The sequence below is a fragment of the Passer domesticus genome, chromosome 10 (assembly GCF_036417665.1).
Source record: "Passer domesticus isolate bPasDom1 chromosome 10, bPasDom1.hap1, whole genome shotgun sequence".
In the NCBI taxonomy this organism is placed as follows: Eukaryota; Metazoa; Chordata; class Aves; order Passeriformes; family Passeridae; genus Passer; species Passer domesticus.
This window is the reverse complement of record NC_087483.1, coordinates 42,200,418-42,219,956: the sequence shown is the minus strand read 5'-3', so window position 1 is coordinate 42,219,956 and position 19,539 is coordinate 42,200,418. Positions and strand designations below refer to the sequence as shown.

General features: G+C 52.5%; 1 protein-coding gene across 6 annotated transcripts in view; it reads right to left on the bottom strand.

The window, feature by feature from the left end:
• Window positions 1–19,539, bottom strand: part of FMNL2 (formin like 2) — a 110,564-nt gene that overhangs the window by 64,500 nt on the left and 26,525 nt on the right. The gene's annotated exons all lie outside the window — the stretch shown is intronic.

The window sequence follows — 19,539 nt, the reverse complement described above, 5'->3', positions numbered from 1 at the left end:
GACAGCAGGGCTGGAGGGGACCAGGGAAGGGAACGGGGCTGGGAAGGGGCTGGAGAATCCCTGAGGGGGCTGGGAAGGGGCTGGGGAATCCCTGAGGGAGCTGGGAAGGGGCTGCAGAATCCCTGAGGGAGCTGGGAAGAGGCTGGGGAATCCCTGAGGGAGCTGGGAAGGGGCTGGGGAATCCCTGAGGGAGCCGGGAAGGGGCTCAGCCTGGAGCACAGGAGGATCCCCAGGGATCTTTTCCCTCTCTGGAATTCCCTGCCAGGAGGGCACACCGGGGGGGTCGGGCTCTGCTCCCAGGGAACAGGGACAGGAGCAGAGGGAACGGCCTCAGGCTGGCCCAGGGCAGCTCAGGGGGGATTTTGGGGAAATTCCTCCAGGAAAAGGTGCTCAGGTGGAGTGCCCATCCCTGCAGGGATTTCAGGGCCCTGTGGATGTGGCACTGGGGACAGGGGCAGTGCTGGGAATGTTGGACTCCATGGTCTCCAAGGGCTTTCCCAGCCCAATGGATCCTCTGTGTCCATGGCAGCTGACAAGAACAGCTCCATCCTCTGCAAACAAACACCTGGAGCAGAACTGGCTCCAAGCCCTTTGCTCATCCCAGCTAATCCTGGATGCCCTGAGGCCAGGCAAGCAGGAATTCCTGGCTGTCACTGCTCCCACCAGCCAGGCTGGCAGGAAAAGGAACACAAACACTTGGGATTCCACAGGCAACGCTTCCCAGTGACTGCAATCCATGGAACTAAAAAGGGCACCTTTACTGCTCAGTCATACCATTAACACCAGCTAAAATGAAACCAAAAGAGAGCATTATAAAACCGTGTGAAACCTTCCAACAGCACATCCATCTTAACCCCTCTGGATTCCCTAAAATGAGACAGAAATACTGGAAGACACACAAAAGGCCATGCTGGACACCTGTGAAGGGAAGGCAAGACAATGGTCTTCTTTAACCACAAAGTCATGGAATTCCAGACTGGTTTGTGTGGGAAGGGACCTTAAAAACATCTCGTTCCACCCCCTGCCATGGGCAGGGATACGGACACCTTCCACTGGACCAGGCTGCTCCAAGCAGTGTCCAACCTGGATTTGAACACCTTATTTTTTTGCCTCTCTGCACCTCTGAGAAAACACCTCCCTCACTGTGCTTCATTAATAAACCTTTCCCAAGTGCTCTGAGTATCCAGGTTATTATTTCTACCAGAAAAGTTATCAAATCACCTCTATAAATACATCAGGAGAGACACTGCTTCAGGTCCTTCCTGAATTTAACAGAAAAGCAGGAATTGGGCCCTGCATCCGCCCCCAAACCCCCAGCCCTGCACCCCGACGTGGTGGTGATGAATCAGTTCATGGAATCAAGTCTACACCACCCTGAGAAACACAGGCCTTTGTCCAAAAGCATTTGTCAGAACAAAAACAGAACCACCCAAAGTTGAACTGCACTCAAGTACTCAAAAAAGGAGGAAGGGCAAGGAAGGAGCAGACAGGGCTGGACATGAGGGATTTGGGCTGGAAGGGACCATCTGATGAGGATACCCACAAATTAAGGAATGCAAGAGCCACGAGAGGGACTGATGCAGTATTTTCTGCAGGGTGGCAAGGTTTCTATGAGTGAGAAGCTGTGTTATCCCCAACACCTTCCATGGAAAAACACCCTTCTGCTAAAAAGGCCCCACAAACCAACTGCAAAGCACTCCAAAAGCAGGATCAGGGGCACTCGTGTCCCTAAGGATAAAGTCAAGTGGAGCATCAGAAAAAATGCTTTTACAAGGGATCCCATAAACACTGGAACTGATTAAAATCTTCTAAATCTGCCCTTGTTTTCCCTTCACCAGCAGCATCACCACTGGCCCCGTGGTGATGGGATCCCAAAGGGAACTTTCAGTGATCACAGAATCCCAGAATGGATTGGGTTGGAAGTTGGAGCCCATCCAGTGCCACCCCTGCCATGGGCAGGGACACCTCCCACTGTCCCAGGCTGCTCCAAGCCCTGTCCAAGCTGGCCTGGGACACTGCCAGAGATGAGGAGTTCCCAGAGTGAGGATGGGATCCCAACGGCCAGGGAGTGAGGATGGGATCCCTTTGGGATGTGCTCTGGGATGACCCTGCTCCAGCTCCAGATCACCCCACTGGGGTCCCCTCCAGCCCCATGAGGGCCACCAGAAAAGCCATGAAAACCCAAACCAGGAAAGCTCCAGCCTGGAGGAGCCTGGGAAGGTGCCAGGGGAGCAGGAGCAGGCAGAGAGGAGGGATTTGAGGCACGTGCCAAGGCTCCAGCCCCTGCCCAGGTCGCTGGTGCCACGCAGGTGTGAGAAAACCCCGGAGGGGCTCTCCCAGCCCAGCAGCTCCCGCAGCCCGTGGCTTTGCTGAGGAAGCAGGGCCAGCTGGGATCCCAGCCCCGAGCCCAGCTGGCCCCAGCTCCCCCAGACCCACCCAGAAAGCTCCGGCCAGCGCGATCCGGGCGCGGCCCCGCGGGGATCTCGGCGTTCCGGCGCTTCCCATCTTCCCTGACAGCCACGGGTTCCACGGAAAGCCAAGCACGAGGGCAGAGGGCTATTTTCATGAACATGTTGTACTGATTAGGGCCTCGTGGTCTCCATCAAAACATCCAACACAAGACAGCAAAGCCGTGAATAAAGCCGGCACACGGAGCGGGGTTTTAGGGACACTGCACGCTCCGGGTGCTCTCCTGGCTCCAGCACTCATAGAACCCCGGGAAGCTGCCTAAGAAGCTCTAATTAATTAGAGTCATTATCCAAATCATGCTGTTTCTCTGTTTAGATACATTTAAACTTCATTCTTTCACCCCAGGATTTTCTCCCGTTGCAGCTTTCCACGCACCAGCTCGGCCATGGCTGTTTTCTGCTGCGGGAGGGAGAAAATTCCCTGGGATCTCCATCTGCCCTGGGATCTCCATCTGCCCAGGGAGGGACACAGCTGGCTGCAGCCAACACCTGCAGGGCAGCAGAGGCTGTTCAGGAGGAATCCCAGGGAATTATGAATAATGCAGGGATCTCAGCACTGATCAAGGCCTGTTAGGATTTCATTTAGCAGAAAACAGGGATCATTCTGCCTGTTATTAAACCCAAAAACTCCTTCCCACCCTGTGCTGGTCAATTAAACATAACAAGCTCCATGCTGACAGCCAGGATGCTCCTTCTTCCACACCCCAGGATTTCCAGGCACTGCTGTCAATGCAGTCTTAGGGGAGATTTATTTATCAATATCGAGCTTGCTTTTGTTCTCACTGAAACCTGACAGTTCTACAGAACTTTCAGCCTCGTTATTTGTCCAAAGAGCTGACTCAGCCCCCATCCCACCTGAAATCCAACATATCCTAAAGATGGGAATCCACCTCAGCATTTTCCTCTTCCACCTCTTCAATCCAAGTCCTTCCAGCACCTCTTTCCCCGCTGAATCTCAGCCCAAAACTCAGAGCAGTAACAAACCCCAGAACCCTCATCCATGACTTCCATCTGCATCCAGCCACTCCCTGCACTTCCAGGGCTCTCTGATGCCCCTTTTTGCAGCCAGGCTCGGCCTCTGGAAGCAGGACAATGCCAGGAGGATTCCCTGAGGCTCAGGACTGCATCCCAAGGATATCCTGCACACCAGCACTGTCCCAAGGGAGCTCCGGCTGTGCCTTCAGCTATTTCACTGCACTGCTCACAAAGAGGAGGCTGCTTTCTCAGGATTCAGTAAACAGGCTCCTTCAGCCAATTATGCAAATGAGATGCAGATTTATCCCAACAGACTTGGCCTGTCCCACCAAGGAGGAGGGAACAGCAGCATCCCGATGGTATCGGCCCCATCCCGGTGCTCCGTGAGGGGATCCCGAGCCAAAACCATGCCCTGACATGGCTGGAAGGGCTCCCCTCACTGCCCCCCACCCTGCAAAGCAGAGCCAGAGCACCTCTGCCATCCCAAATTTCCAACCACCCCACACCTGGATCACCTCTGGTTTGACTCCCAAGATTCTGGTTGGTTTTCCTCAATCCTTCACGGAGGTGACACGCAAAGCACGCATGGGCCCACAGACCCCTCCTGCTCCATCCAGACCTTTGGAATTGGGGCATCTACACAGACAGGGAACAAACACTCCTTACACCAAAAATCCCACTTCAGCCCCAAATCCCACGGGAGAACATGCTGGTTGTGGGAACGGTGTGGCAGAGCCCTGAGGGGATGTGAGGCCCACCACCTCCAACACTCCTGCTCTTCCCCACAGCAAACAATCCCCTTTTTGAAGGCTCTGACACCACCTGGGTGCTAAATCCTGACTCTGTTGCTCAGTTCTTCTGCAGAACATGGCTCTGGTTTGGAAAAGCACCCTATGGATTTCCTGGTGCACAGCGTGTGCTGAAATGGGTTTTGGGATTCACTTCCTGCAGGAGCTGTTATAAACCAAATTATGAAGTCTCAGCATCAAGCTGAGGATCATGCTGCTAACATGATGAAGTCTAAAAACAGTGGGGTGATTTTATTCTTTAAAAAATTTTTACAGAATCACTTGATTATGTCTTCTGGGCTCCACAGCCACCTGGCAAACAGGAGGTTCCAAAAACTCCCGGGGAAGGCAGCAGGAATTCCCTGCCACGCTGGGCATTTTCCTACCCTGCACTTCAGAACATCCCCTCCCATTACATAACAACTCCCTGCTGGAACTGCCTCTCTAAACCCACATCCAGACGTGTTTTGGAAAATTTGACTTGGAAGATGTTCTGGATGAGCCCTTTTGGAGACCAACACGGCCCCTCCCAGGGTCACACCTGGGGCCTGGGGGCTCCCCCCTCTTCCTGCTCAGGGGAACTTTGCAGAACTCCTGGAACCCGCTCCAGGGACAGGATTAGGACCTGGATCAGGACCTGAGCCCAGCTTTGGAGTCGGCTGCTGACCAGCTCTGCACTTAGGAACATGGAGACACACCCTTGGGACAGGAACTTGCTTGTCCAGGGGATCACTCAAGGATTTAGGAACTCATCTTTAGATCCCAGGAAGTTTTCATAATTGCTGATAAAGAGTGGCCAAATATTATCAGGAAGAGTGGTGGGATTGAGGGAATAATCCATGGACATAGAGCAAGAGAAGATGCAATGAGCTGTATCCAAGAGGGACTTGGCACCCACAGCACCAAGGCTTGGACAACTGATCCCAAACTCTGCTCCTGCCTCCCAACATTCCTCCCAGCCCTCAATCACCAGGGAGCAGGTTAGGATTGCTCAGGAGTCCACCATTACCACACATCACGAGCAAAGATTTAATATTTCTCACACTATTCCTAATTTCAGTAAGAGCCTCTAATCTCAAAGTTATTTCCCCACAAAAAAATGTCTTTAAAAGGAACAACAGCCAAACACCCCTAAAATGCAACTCAGACTTAATATTTCTCATCCTATTCCTAATTTCAGTAAGAATCTCTAATCTCAAAGTTACTCCCTCCAGAAAAATGTCTTTAAAAGAAACAACAGCCAAAATCCAACTCACAAAAAAATTTTTCACCTCCTGACAAAGCCCCAAAGTGCAAAACCCCAAAGGCACCACGACGAGGGAGTTCACTAATTAAAACGTCAGCAGGAAAAAAAAAAACTCACCAAACCCCCAACCTGCTTAAGGTTGCTCTTTAATTAGATTTGTTTACAATAGCAATAGTATCGCTCTGGAGATATTCTGGGAAGCTGCTGCCAGAAGTGATTTACCTTCCTCAGCAGGAAAGGTCAGGCAGGGAGCAGCTTTTAGCACTTTCATGGACATCTGCTGAGGCATCCGGAACACAAAGGAGGAGGCAGGAAAGGCTGGAGGCAGACAAACCCCCTGAAATATGTTTTTGTCCAAACAATTTTTTTTTTTTTTGGTATCCCAAGAACAATCAAGCAAACTTGGCTGGGTGTGTTTCAGTGCTTATTAAAGTGCTCTCCAAATTGTGCTTTTTGGTTACTATGAAACAGGGCTGGGGCTGGGGTGATGTCAAGCTTTGACAGGCTCTGAGAGCCCAGAGAAGCTGACAGAGGTGCAGCCTCATCCCAGGAGCCTCCACTCAATGGGAAGCAGCAAAAATCATCCTCATCCCCACTTGTGGCTGAAGAATTCAAATTATTTACAGCCAAACAAGGCAGGAGCTCCAAACGGAAGGGAATTGTCACCGGGAATTGTTGGCATCTGCTGGATGCCTTTCATTCCTGGATCAAAGTTCTTTAGGAACCTGCGGCAATTAAGGCTCACAAAGGCAGTGTGAATCACAGAGGCTTTTATCGGGATTTCTCCAGGCTCAGCTGAGAGCAGACACACTCTGGTGCTTTGAAGGTGATTTTGTTGCCCAGGATAGAGGTGAGAGGTCTCTGTGAACTTCCCATCCCTGGCAGTGCCCCAGGCCAGGCTGGACAGGGCTTGGAGCACTCAGGGACAGTGGGAGGTGTCCCTGCCATGGCAGGGGGTGGCACTGGATGGGCTTAAGGTCCCTTCCAGCCCAAACAATTCCATGATCACTGAAAGTTCTACAGGATGCTTCCAGAAGTCTGAAGTTTCTGTGGAAAGCCATGAAAAGCCAGGATTTACCTGCACTGCAGGCTCCTGCCCTGACAGCATCCAGGGAACGGGGATTCCTCCCTCTTTCTCTCTCACGGTTTGACCCCCTCCTTAACCCCATTTGCATAACTAATTACCACACTGGATTTGCTGCATTTAAAATTTAACAATCCTCAAGGCACTGAAAAGAGCTTTGCAAGTTCATGTATCACAAAATCCCAGGATCACTGAGGCTGGAAAAGCCTCCAAGGTCATGGAGTCCCAGCTGTGCCCACCTTGTCCGCAGCCCAGAGCCCCGAGTGCCACCTCCAGGAATTCCTGGGACACCTCCAGGGATGGGCACTGCAACCCTCCCTGGGCAGTTCCAGTCCCTGAGCCCCTTTCCATGGGGAAATTCCTGCTGTGCCCCCCTGAGCTGCCCTGGGCCAGCCTGAGGCCGTTCCCTCTGCTCCTGTCCCTGTTCCCTGGGAGCAGAGCCCGACCCCCCGGCTGTGCCCTCCTGGCAGGGAATTCCAGAGAGGGAAAAGATCCCTGGGGATCCTCCTGTGCTCCAGGCTGAGCCCCTTCCCAGCTCCCTCAGGGATTCCCCAGCCCCTTCCCGGCTCCCTCAGGGATTCTGCAGCCCCTTCCCGGCTCCCTCAGGGATTCTGCAGCCCCTTCCCGGCTCCCTCAGGGATTCCCCAGCCCCTTCCCGGCTCCCTCAGGGATTCCCCAGCCCCTTCCCGGCTCCCTCAGGGATTCTGCAGCCCCTTCCCGGCTCCCTCAGGGATTCCCCAGCCCCTTCCCAGCTCCCTCAGGGATTCTGCAGCCCCTTCCCGGCTCCCTCGGGGATTCTCCAGCCCCTCAGTGTCCTTTCTCTCATGTGGGGAGAATAAAAAATGGGAGGAAAAGTAAGGGGAAAAAAAAGCCCAACATGAGGGAAGTTTGTGGAGGGCTCTGCTTCCCCCGGATGCTCTGGGATGCACGCTGGGCACCACAGCAGCTGCAGAACAGATCCCTGCCAGCCCCTGCTGCTGCCAAAGCTGCCACTCCTGCAGCGCCCGCAGCGCTGGAAGTGGAGCACAGAGTGGAGCATCCCACCCCTGCACCAGGGCAGAGATAAAGGAAAACCACAGGGAGTTTGGGGAAAAGGGGAAAGACGAGCTCTGTAAACACACTCGGTATTCCTGGGTGGTCTTGCAGGAAATCCAGAGTCCCTTGGAGGCAGCTGCAGCAGCTCCTGTGGGGTGTCAGATCCTGGGTGCTGCAGCACCAGTGATCCAGGTAACTCTGGGTACACCTGGGAACGTGCTCAGGAGAGACACATTCCCAAAAAATACAAAATCCCACTGCTCTGGAGGACCCCAGCCCAACACCAGCTCCCTCTCCCAGAACAAATTCCCTCATTCCCACCAACCCTGATCCCCACCATTTCATCTCCACCCTGATGAAGGGAAGTGCAAGGGAAGTATTCCAGGTTTTGTGGAGTTACTTCCTACACTCTGTGTGTGGAGTACACGGAATTCTGTGTCCCAGCTGCTCCCTCAGCTAATTCCTGTCAACTCTCTGACCCTCCCTGGCAGCCCAAAAAGCCAATCCAGGCATTTGGGTCAAAGAGAAGACACAGAGGTTTTTTTGTGTCTCTTTTTCAGTGAAATACCAGAAAAATGCTGAGAAACCCACTTTACACTGAGAGCAAAACATCTTGCTGGCTCACCATATATTAACCCCAAAATTCTGTATATAAACAGCCCTACAACCCTGCTGGGCTCAGAGCCTTAGTGAGAACCCAGGAACAGGGATTATTTTGGAATTACACCACTCAGAGAAAGCAGAATCTGGCCCCAAATCCTTCCATCCAGCTGCTGGTGCCATGTGTACATATGTGCAATGAAGTAAACAACAAATTTTTGGACAAAAATTAGAATAACAACTTGAAGTGAGGCTTTTGGCATCCTTTCCTTCAGCAATTCCTGCAGCAAACCCACAAATCTGTGGTTAAAAATGACTGTAGAAAACGGGGCAGGACTAGGAAAAGTAACAAAAGCTTTTTAAAGTCAAGTTGTTGCAGTTTTAAGAATAATGAGCTCTGGCCACCACAGATGTCCATGGATTCTGCAGTGCAGAGGGATGGCAGGAGCACCTGGAGATGTCCAACCTGTGGTGGTCACATCCCTGCTTTTCCCATCCATCCAGGATGGGTCAGAGCCAGACCTCAGTTGATCCAAATTCACCAGGAATTAATTTGGCTTTTCATTATTTGTGCTGCTGCTGCCTGAGCTCATTGTGTCCCCAGCTAAGCCAAAAATAGTGTTTGTGACCCAATTAAATTGCCATCCAGGATGACAAAAGGTGAAGAGAGGGGAGAGAGCAACTGGAGCAACCTCAATTAACAGGAATTAATTTGAAACTCAGCCCTCCTTGCCCACTGCTGAGCCACCTACAGGAGAAATAAATGCCATATGCAAAAAAAGGTGATTTAGGCAGCTCGTTGCTCTGAGGTGTTTCAGTGGCTCAGATTTACATGAATTACAATCTCTGGGGTTTGATCTCGTGTTCCTGCTCCCCATCCCCTTCCTTTTGATGTCACTGGGAATTTTCCCTGTGTGGGACCTCTCTCTTCCTGTGAGACACAGACACAGGAATTGCTCCCTGGGGTCCTCCCTGGCCTTACACAACATGGGAAGCACAACCAAGCCTGGCCATTTCTAAAAAGTCTCAGTAGAGAACTGAAATCCTGCTCAGAGAGAAGAAAACAGCAATAAACCCTCTCAGCCTAAATCAAGCTAAGATTTCACTGCCTGCATCTGACATTTTATCTCCTGACTTCCCTGATCAGATACCAAAAAATCCCCTGGCAGTTTTTAATAACAGATAGTTTTGTGATTAATTCCCCTTTATTGTCTATGGAAAACTCCCAGTGCTTTGATACTCCAGGCAGCATTTAACTCCTGGATGCCTCCAACACCCCCTGCCCACCTTCAGAAATCCTGCTTGGAAGGAAAAGCTGGGGAAGAGCAGGGGTTGTGTGCAAAGCAAAGACAAATAAAGAGAGGAGAGGAGGAAGCTGGAGGCTCCTGCACACTCCAGCCCATCCTACACCCACTCCTTTGGGGCAGGAGCTGGAGCCAAGAGCCCTTCCCAGCATGGAGGGAGGGATGAGCACACATCCACTGCCCTCCCTCAGCTCTTCCATCCCCCTCATCTCCCCATCCACCCCAGGAAAATCATTCCTGTGGATTGGCTTGCCATGGTAATTGGTTAAAATCTTACTGCTGTGGCATCTAAAAGCTGTCATGCAACAATAATAGTAATAAAAAAATACAGTGTCCTCCAAAATGGGGAAAATTATTATTGTGTCCACGAATCCAACAAACTGATGCAGGACAAGGTACGAGGGGGATTAGATGGGATATTGGGAAGGAGTCCCTGAGAGGCCCTCATGTTCCCAGAGCAGCTGTGGCTGCCCCTGGATCCCTGGCAGTGCCCAAGGCCAGGCTGGACACGTTCAAATCCCTCCTATCCCTTGTGCCAGGCTCCTGATGGTTGTGCACCTGCTTGACATAAAATGTTGGCATCCCTGGGTGTAGGAGGCAGGGAAATGCGTGAAAAGGGCTCTACAAAACGACCTTGCTTCTGACAAATCTGCAATAACCTGGAGTTAACTTCTAATTCTTTGGATAATTCCCTCTTTTCCTTGCCCCCTGCACTCTTTGGAGGACTTGCTGGGATCCCCATCCAGCCCATGTCCAGGGATGTGGGTCCTGGCTGTTTGGGATCTCTGGGAGCAGCAATCCATGGCATGCATCCCCCAAAACAGCAACACCCTCAGAACAGAAACCAGTAAAGCCCCCATGCTTTCCTCAGGGAGGTTTTTGGAGCATCCCAAAACAGCAACACCCTCAGAACAGAAATCAGAAAAGCCCCCCATGCTTTCCTCAGGGAGGTTTTTGGAGCATCCCAAAACAGCGAGACCCTCAGAACAGAAATCAGAAAAGCCCCCCATGCTTTCCTCAGGGAGGTTTTTGGAGTGTCCCAGAACAGCAACACCCTCAGAACAGAAATCAGAAAAGCCCCCCATGCTCTCCTCAGGGAGGTTTTTGGAGTGTCCCAAGGCAGGGACACCCTCAGAACAGAAATCAGAAAAGCCCCCCATGCTTTCCTCAGGGAGGTTTTGGGAGTGTCCCAAGGCAGGGACACCCTCAGAACAGAAATCAGAAAAGCCCCCCATGCTTTCCTCAGGGAGGTTTTGGGAGTGTCCCAAGGCAGGGACACCCTCAGAACAGAAATCAGAAAAGCCCCCCATGCTTTCCTCAGGGAGGTTTTGGGAGTGTCCCAAGGCAGGGACACGGGCCCTGCTCTCGGCCGGGATCTGGAGCGCCGCGCTTCCCGCCCGGGGTGCAGCCGCCTTGTTCCTCCTCACGGTGAGCTCACACCAGATAATTCTTGGAAGCAGCCAGAGGAATATTGATGGGAAACATCTGGCAAAGGATGCAGAGTTGCCTCAGCTCCCCCGGCCGCTCTCCGTGGCCGCGCTTCCCACCGCAGCGCTCGGCCCCTGCGGACACCGCCCGGATCCTCGCTGCTGTGCCCCCGTCACACCCCAAACTGCCCCTCCTTGTCCATCCATCTCCTTGTCCTTCTCCTTTCCAACACCCCTCTGGGCCAAGCTGCACCAGGAGGCACCTGGAGGAAACGAGGCAGCTCTGGATTTCAGCCCCCTCCTGAATTCTGGGAGCAGGGAATGCTGCACCGTGTCCCCGGCTCTCTTTCCAAAGGATGGGCTCCCAGGGGAGTCAGCCCTGCTCACTTCCACTCCAGGCACCCCAATCCTTATGGAAACACGTTCTAGAATCCCAGAATAGTTCAGGTTGGAAGGGACATTAAGGATTATCCATCCAGTCCACCCCTGCCACGGCAGGGACACCTTGCACTGTCCCAGGGTGCTGGAATGCAGGATATGGATACAAGCTCTCAGCATTATGGCAAAATGTTCCCAATTTGTCACTCCCCGTGACACAGAGCTTCCTGCAGCCACCTCTCAGGGACACACAGCGGGAATTTCAGCATCTCCACAGGAAAATACATTTTGTTAAATTTCCTACAGCTTTTTTTTTCTGGAATATAGAGATAACAAACACCTTCCTTCATCCTTCCAGGGCAGTTCTGCTACACTGGAATCTCCACTCCAAACTGGACAATTCCTTTGGTGATGTCTCAGTCACTCTGTGCCCCTCAGATTGAGTATTTTTCCCTGCAATAATCCAACACACCACCCACAGACTATTCCATGCCCTTTGAATCCAGTGACTTTCAGGGAAAACAGAAAAGATTTCCAGCACCAATTCAATAAAGGCACCAAAATAGATCATTTTGTCTTGATAATTTTAACATCTTCTTTGGCACATCCTTGGTTCAACCATCTGCTTAAACCCACACAGCCCTGTCACTTGGGGAGCTCTCAGGAGCTCCAACTTAGATGATGGAGAATTCCATGGAATGATAGAACCACCGAGATGGGAAAAGGCCTGTGAGACCATGGATTCCAAATTATGTCCCATGCCCACCTTGTCACCAGCCCAGAGCCCCGAGAGCCACCTCCAGGTGTTCCCTGGACACCTGCAGGGATGGGCACTCCAATCCTCCCTGGGCTCTACATTCCAATGTTTTACAACCCTCTCAGTGAAGAGTTCTTCCTGCTGTGCCCACCCTGAGCTGCCCTGGGCCAGCCTGAGGCCATTCCCTCTCTTCCTGTCCCTGTTCCCTGGGAGCAGAGCTCAGCCCCCTTGGCTGTCCCCTCCTGGCAGAGAATTGTGCAGAGCCACAAGATCCCCCCTGAGCTCCCTTTCTCCCTTCTCTCCACATGATTCACTCTCCAAACCCTTCATTTTCCTGGCCAGGTGCAACACAGATGATGCTGAACCTCAACACTGATGACACTGATGCTGATGGAGCAGAACAAAAAGGATGGGGGATTCCCTTCCCTGTGGATTTGGGCTCTTCTCCTGCCCTGGGACACTTCTTGTCCCTCTGAGGTCACAGAACTTTGTGGCCAACACAGAGGAACGAGCACATCCAGTGATCCCTTGAGAAGGCTGCCCTAGGCTGGCCAGAGCTCCAGAATAAAGCAGGGATTGATTCAAGGATCTCCTCCATGGCTGCACCTCAGGCAGCACCAGAGCCCAGCCAGGGCTGCCCCCAGGATGAACCCAAATGGCCCCAAAATGCACGAGCGCTGCCGGGGTCTCTCCCTGGGCTCAGCTCTGCTCCATGTGCACATTGCAGTTCAGTGGCCAACCCCACTGCAGCCCCTGCAGTCCCACCCTGCTTGTTTTTCTCTCTGCAGCCCACGGGCTTTGTGCTCCTGGGCTGGCATTGGGATCATTTGTCCTTGGTGCCCAGCTGGAGCAGGAATTGTTTTGTGTCCCTGCTCTGTGCACAGAGCTCAGCAACCCTTCATGTGAACTGCACACTAAAGCAGCACAGAGTCTGAAACATGGAAAAGATAAACCTGAGGCATCACCAGCACTGCCCTGCAGAACTGCCACGGTCACAGCACTCCCAGCCCCGAGCTCCCATTCCTCCTGGTGCTACAGGGAGCCAGTTCTGCTGTAAACAACTGCATGAGCCACTCCAGAGGGAGAGGAACACCTCCCTGTGCCCGGGGTGGGCACTTCCCACTGGCAATTAGAGCCCAGCTGGAAGGGCTCAGCTTTTAATGTGATCGGATGCTTGGAAAATCCGGTTGTTCATTTATTACTTCAAGAGGAGCTGAGCTCGTTTGAAAATCTAGTCCTGACTAGCCACTGAGCCTCTGCCGAAAACTGGTCCTTAATCTCGCCCCATCTTGGTTTCCTCACCTTTAATTAAAAGGTATTTAATATATAAACCTCCTCCACTGAGACTCTCAAGTAAACTCCATCGGTTTTCCCATCCTGGGAAGGATTGTGCAAGTTCTCCCTTGGTGACAGACACAAAGGAATCACCCAAAAATTGGGGGATCCCCCCCAGAAAAGCCAAGGGAGGCACCCCAATGGAAAAGAGATCTTGTATCAGAGGGATTTTCATATCTCATGGTCATGGGTACTGCAGCAGCAGGGTCAGAGTCTCCTGATCCCTGTTCCTTCAGTATTCCCTGAATTCCTCAGCCGGGCTGGAGGAGGTGTGGATACCACAGCCAGCCCCACCAGGTGTCCCAGAGCAGAGCTGCAGCGAGGAGAAACCCTGGCTGAGGTGGGAGGGCATCCCCCAGCCAGGGACTGGATGCAGATATGGATTAGGGCACTAATAAAACAAGCCTTCAGTTAATCCCAGAGGGAAACGCATCCCAGGCACAAAATCCCTGCACGTTCTGGCACAGATGGAGAGCTCTTCCCAAGAAGAGGGAAAAGCAGGGATGAGGGAGGGACTGGGGAGACTGGTTAGCCCTGCACCAGCATTCCCAGCCTTTCCCTTTCCCAGGCACAAAAATCCCTCTGGAACTGAGCTCCCGACAGGAGAAACAACTCCCAGGCAGGAAGAGGCAGCCTGGGATCTCAGGGTGGCTCTGAGGGAAGGGCTGCACTTGTCTGGGGGAGCTGTGGCCCGGTGTCCAGCACTCACCACATCCCCTGGCCGCAGCCCACAGCTGGAATCACTTTCCCTCTCCACGAGGCTGCTCTTGCAACACTCCCCGGCTGGGTGCTCTCCTTTCCCATCACCCTGCCATCCCATCCCTCTGCTCCCATCCTCAGGAACAGCAGCTTTTCCTGCTTCTCCCTCATAGCCAGGTGGTTCCCAGCACCAGGAATAACAACAAGAACCAGCCATCAATTAACTGTTACAGCGCCACTCCAAATAAATATCCCGAGGGTGACCATGGCTCCCAGATTTACCAGGGAATGATGCACTTGGATGGATGCAGCTGCATAAGTTCCCAACAAATCATAATCCATCCCAGAAAGTTAGGCCAGATTTTGCTTCAGCAAATACAGAGGGGATCTATTTGCACCTCCGTTGTCCATTCCAGGCAATTCCCCCCTCCAGGCAGTGCCCAAGCCCAAATTCCACTTGGCAGTGACTCCAGAAATAATCCAGCTGAGTGGCAAGTGGGCACGGAGGAGCCTGTGGTGATTATGTGGGTTCTGCCTTCATGTGAATCCCATTATTTATACAAAAACACAGCTTTAAGCCAAGCACCACAAACATAAATAAATGGATAGATATCCCAGGCTCATCCCAGGCCGTCCCATCCCTCAGCATCCCAGGCTTTCACAACTTCTGCTGCCTCTCCTTTGAGTCAGGAAAGCAAATCCCTTCCTTGGAGTTTTCCACTGATCCCTCCCTGACCCATAGCTTGTTCTTATCACTAACCCACACTCATCTCCTTAATCCTTTTTGGAATTAGCTCCATGGGATTGGGAAACCCACAGGAACACTGAGGTCTGGTTTGCAATTCCCAGCAGGTGCTGTCCCTCATGGAAGGTGCAGGATGGGGCTGTCCCCAAGCCACACACCCAAATCCCAACTTTGTGTCCCACTTTGCTCCTCTGTCCCTTCCTCCCGGGGTGTTTGTGCCCCAAATCCCTTCTCCAAGGGATTTGAATCACCCACTCAAGGGCTTGAAAACATTCCTGCCATCCCATGGAGCAGGGCTGGCACTCACTGAGTGGAGACAAGCTGGAGGAGGAGTCCTGGAAGCCGGGAGATAAAATTCCCTCTGGCACCACACAGATCTCAGCTGATGGAGAACACCACACCCAGCTCCCCGGGCTGCATGCAGACAGGAATGCCCATGCATGAAGGACGCAGCAGCATCTCCCTTTGCAAACCCTGTCACACATAAAACAGCTTTTTCACTGCTCTCACTCCCCATGAAGTCACTTCAGTTCTCACCTGCTTTGAAAGGAGTGATTACTGCCAGTGCTCCCACGTCAATAATATTCCTATTAAAAGTGAGGAAATGACACAGGGTTCCTCCTCAGATGTTACAGGTGGTGACAGAGCCACCACCAAGTCACAGCCTGTCCTGTCTTGAGTGCAAAGGCAGAGTAAAACATGAACCTACAACTCCAGTTTACAGGAGGAACGTGACAATTTCCAAAAACCAATAAATCAGCTGGGTGCTTTTATTGATCCTTCCTAGCATTTCCCACAGTGCAGATGCTGGGATGGGGCTTCCACACAGCTCTCCCTTCACAGGAACACAGCCAGCTGCACCTCTCAATCCTTGGGGTGTCCATGGGGTGTCCCTGGGTCATCCCAGGAGCTGGGGACAGGCAGATGTGGCCAGAGAAGAGGCCTGTGCTGCCAACTCCCTGGCATTTCATCCTCCCATGGAAACATGCACAGGGACCACAGCATCAATGCTGCTTTTGTGATCTCCTCAGCTGACTTCATTCCTAACATATATCCAAATGGAAGAAATTAAATGACATGACAAATCCATGACATTTTCCATCTGAAGCATGCCGAGGAGCAGCGCTCGCTGGGATGAATGAGGTCCCACCGCTTCCAAGCGTGTATCTTCAGGAAACTCAGAGTTATCCTGCCAAAGGGTGGGGGGAGACCAGATCCCCTTCCTGTCTATAAATATTTTTCTGCTGCTCTGCTCCTTCAGCAGAGCTCTTCCAGATTTCTGTCGGAGCAAAGGAGCGCTGGGGCTGCCTCTGACGCAAGCCTGGAGCGACTCCAGCGACATCAAACACCAGAGGCAGGGAAGGACTGGGCATAACCCACGCTCATGGTGTCCTAGAACTCCTCTCCTCCCAAAAACTTCACCCAAATCCTCGTGGCTGTGTCTGTCTCACAGCTCTCCTGTGGGGATGGGTCATGGGGAGGTAACACTGCACAATCCCACATCCCTGAGGATGCTCCCAGATGCTCCCCAGACCCTCATCCGGGGCTGGACGTGCAAAATCCGAGCAGCAGGTGGTTGGGAATTTGGAAATAGGAAGGCTTAATCTGCCTCCTGCTTTTCTGGAGCCTGCACAGCTCCTTGAGCAGTGCAAGGCAGAGGAGCCCGGCACGATCCCGAACCTTTCCCCCAGAGGGGAGGTCTCCGGGTCAGATGTTCGGGAAGCGAGCGAAGGCAAACCCCGGGGTTTGTACCTTCAATCTGCTCACCAGATGTGCACTTCAAAAAGCCTCCAAGTCCAAGCCAGCTGTAGGAAAGAGCCTTTATAGTCCTGTGCTGTGTGACCTACATCCCTGATTCTTCACTCCTTCAGCAAAACTCTTCCTTTTTTCACTTGACCTCCGATTGTTTCCCGTTTTATCCCAAAGGCTTAACAGCCATACGAAAGTGCATCGCCAGCAATTTAAGAGCAGGGAAGAGAGAGATGTGCAGCTGACATGGAAAACCTTGATGTGTGTTTTACCCTCGAGGTTCCAGCATTTCCCAGGCAGCATTTCCCATCTCCAGATCCCTAAAACCCGAGCTGGGCAGGCGGGGAGGGCCAAACAAAGGCGGGTGCACTCCGTGGAAGCGCTCAGCTGGAATTTTCTCCCCAGGTCCTCTGAGCTGCATTCAATGGCAGGAGCATTAATGTCTAGTCCATTCTTCCAGCACGTTGGCTTGACCTCCTCGGATGTTTAGAGCCAAGCGGCCTCTGGCTCTGCCCTCCCTGTCACCCCCAGCGTGCCGGGCTGCTGCAGGATTCCCACGTGTGCCCATCCTGCATCGGCTGCTGCAGCGGGATCATGGTGGTGCCTTGAGAAGGCTGCCCTGGAGCAGAGGCTGGCCAGAGCTCCAGAATAAAGCAGGGATTGATCCAAGGATATCCTCCATGGATGCACCTCGGGCAGCAGCAGAGCCCAGCCAGGGCTGCCCCCAGGATGAACCCAAATGGCCCCAAAATGCACGAGCGCTGCCAGGGTCTCTCCCTGGGCTCAGCTCTGCTCCATGTGCACATTGCAGTTCAGTGGCCAACCCCACTGCAGCCCCTGCAGTCCCACCCTGCTTGTTTTTCTCTCTGCAGCCCACGGGCTTTGTGCTCCTGGGCTGGGATTGGGATCATTTGTCCTTGGTGCCCAGCTGGAGCAGGAATTGTTTTGTGTCCCTGCTCTGTGCACAGAGCTCAGCAACCCTTCATGTGAAGCTCAGAACTGCACACTAAAGCAGCACAGAGTCTGAAAAATATAAATGCTAAACCTGAAGCACCATTTCCCCCCTTCAGAGGCCTGACAAGGCCTTTACGTTGTTGAGTTTCTATTCTAAATACCCACACTAATGCCTACAATAGGCACTCCCTGGGTGCTGTCCCTGTCCCAGAGAGCAGAGGTTGGCACTGTCCCTCGGGAGCCCAGGTGAACCAGGGACAATCCCTGTGCCACCAACGCCTGCCCGCTCCTTCCACACTCCCTGCAGGAAGCTCTCAGTGCTCAGAGCTTCCCGAGCTGAGCCTGGAACAAGCATGGCACAGCGCCAGGCTCAGCTTGTCCAAAACCATCTTAAAACTCCGCAGCCTGGCGCCGGTGCCAGGAGAGGATATGGATGTGCCACTGACCCAGTGACACAGTGACTGCGGGCACGGCTGGCACCAGGCAGCTGCCAGGGACACCGCGGTGCTGCCAGGCTGTGCCAGGGGCTCCTGCAGGTAAAACCAAATCAGGAATCCAGGGAAGCTGTGCTGGCAGATGCTCCTGCACTCTGGGAAAGGGAATCCAACAGCGAAAAGGGAAAGGGAGACAGAAATGTAAAGAAAAAAGGGAAGAAACATTTCTGTCCACTGGAATCATATCCTATCTATTTTTAATATTTGAAAGGAAATGTGTTTGCTGGCTCATTTACAATAAAGCTTTTCATCCTCTGCAGCTGAGTAAAGCCCCAGTCACAACTGGAGGAGAAGCAGCATCACCAAGCCCCCAAAGCTGCACCTGGAGCTGGGCCAAAGGGGATAAATTAGAAATCAGGTTTTAGAAAAGCCCTCCCTGTTTGCATTCTTTGTGAAATACCATCGAACCCAGCAGCAGGGCAGTGCCCTTGTCCTGCTCAGTAACAGCTCAGGGTCTGGTTTAGCCTTGGGGCTGGGAGATCAGGGACATCCCCAGCCCCAATCCCTCCAGTCTCCCAACACTGCCAGGATTCAATCCTTCCACACAAGCCCAGAACAGCAGCACAAGGACACAGCGGGCTGCAGCTCACATTCTGATGTGACAGGGATGTTGGGCACAGCTCCTGACTGCCATCCCACCCTGGGTTATTCCATGGCAATGCTCCCCAAAGCCTCCTGAGCATCCTGTGCAGGAGAGCAGCCAGGTTTGGGCCCTTGGCCTTTCTCAATCTCAGACAATGCCATTTCCCTCTATTTGCTGACATAATCCCTAAAATAGGAAACTTGTTCATAACAAAAACAGACACACCCACACCCACAATGACAAAACTGTCTCCACAGTAATATCAACACCAACCTGCTTTCTCCCTTGTTTTCTCACAGAGTTTATTTGCAACACAAGCACAGATAAATGCTTTGTGCCTTTGATTTTTTTTTCTCGCATTTTAGGATGAAAAATGCCAGGAACAAAACTTACAGACAGAAGTTTTTCACTGCCAACCCTACAAATTGACCAGGGTTTATTTTAATTTCTCTGAAACAACATAAAAGCAGACATTCTAGGGAACAGGGCTTGTACTTCTGAGTGGTTACACCTCTATTAATAAAATCACAATTTTCTCATTTGCCAAAACTCATGGATGGAAATGGATCAAAGCCCTTGCCAAGATGATGAAGTGGAGAATCACAGGATCACCAAGGTTGGAAAACACCTCTGAGATCATTGAGCCCAAGCCTTACCTGTGCTCACCACTAACCCATGTCCCCAAGTGCCACATCCACACAGCTCTGGAACACCTCCAGGGATGGGGACTCCACAGGAGGAGATCCTCCAGGAGAGGAGGGAGCTCCCAGCAGCTCCAACAAACCACGGTGCTGACATGGCAGAGGGAGCCAAGCACGTCCCAGCTCCCACCCCACGGCCAAGGCATCCCTGTGTCTCCTCAGGCATTTAGGAAGGATAAAAACATAATGCAGACACCTCAGCAGGAGTGGTGTGACA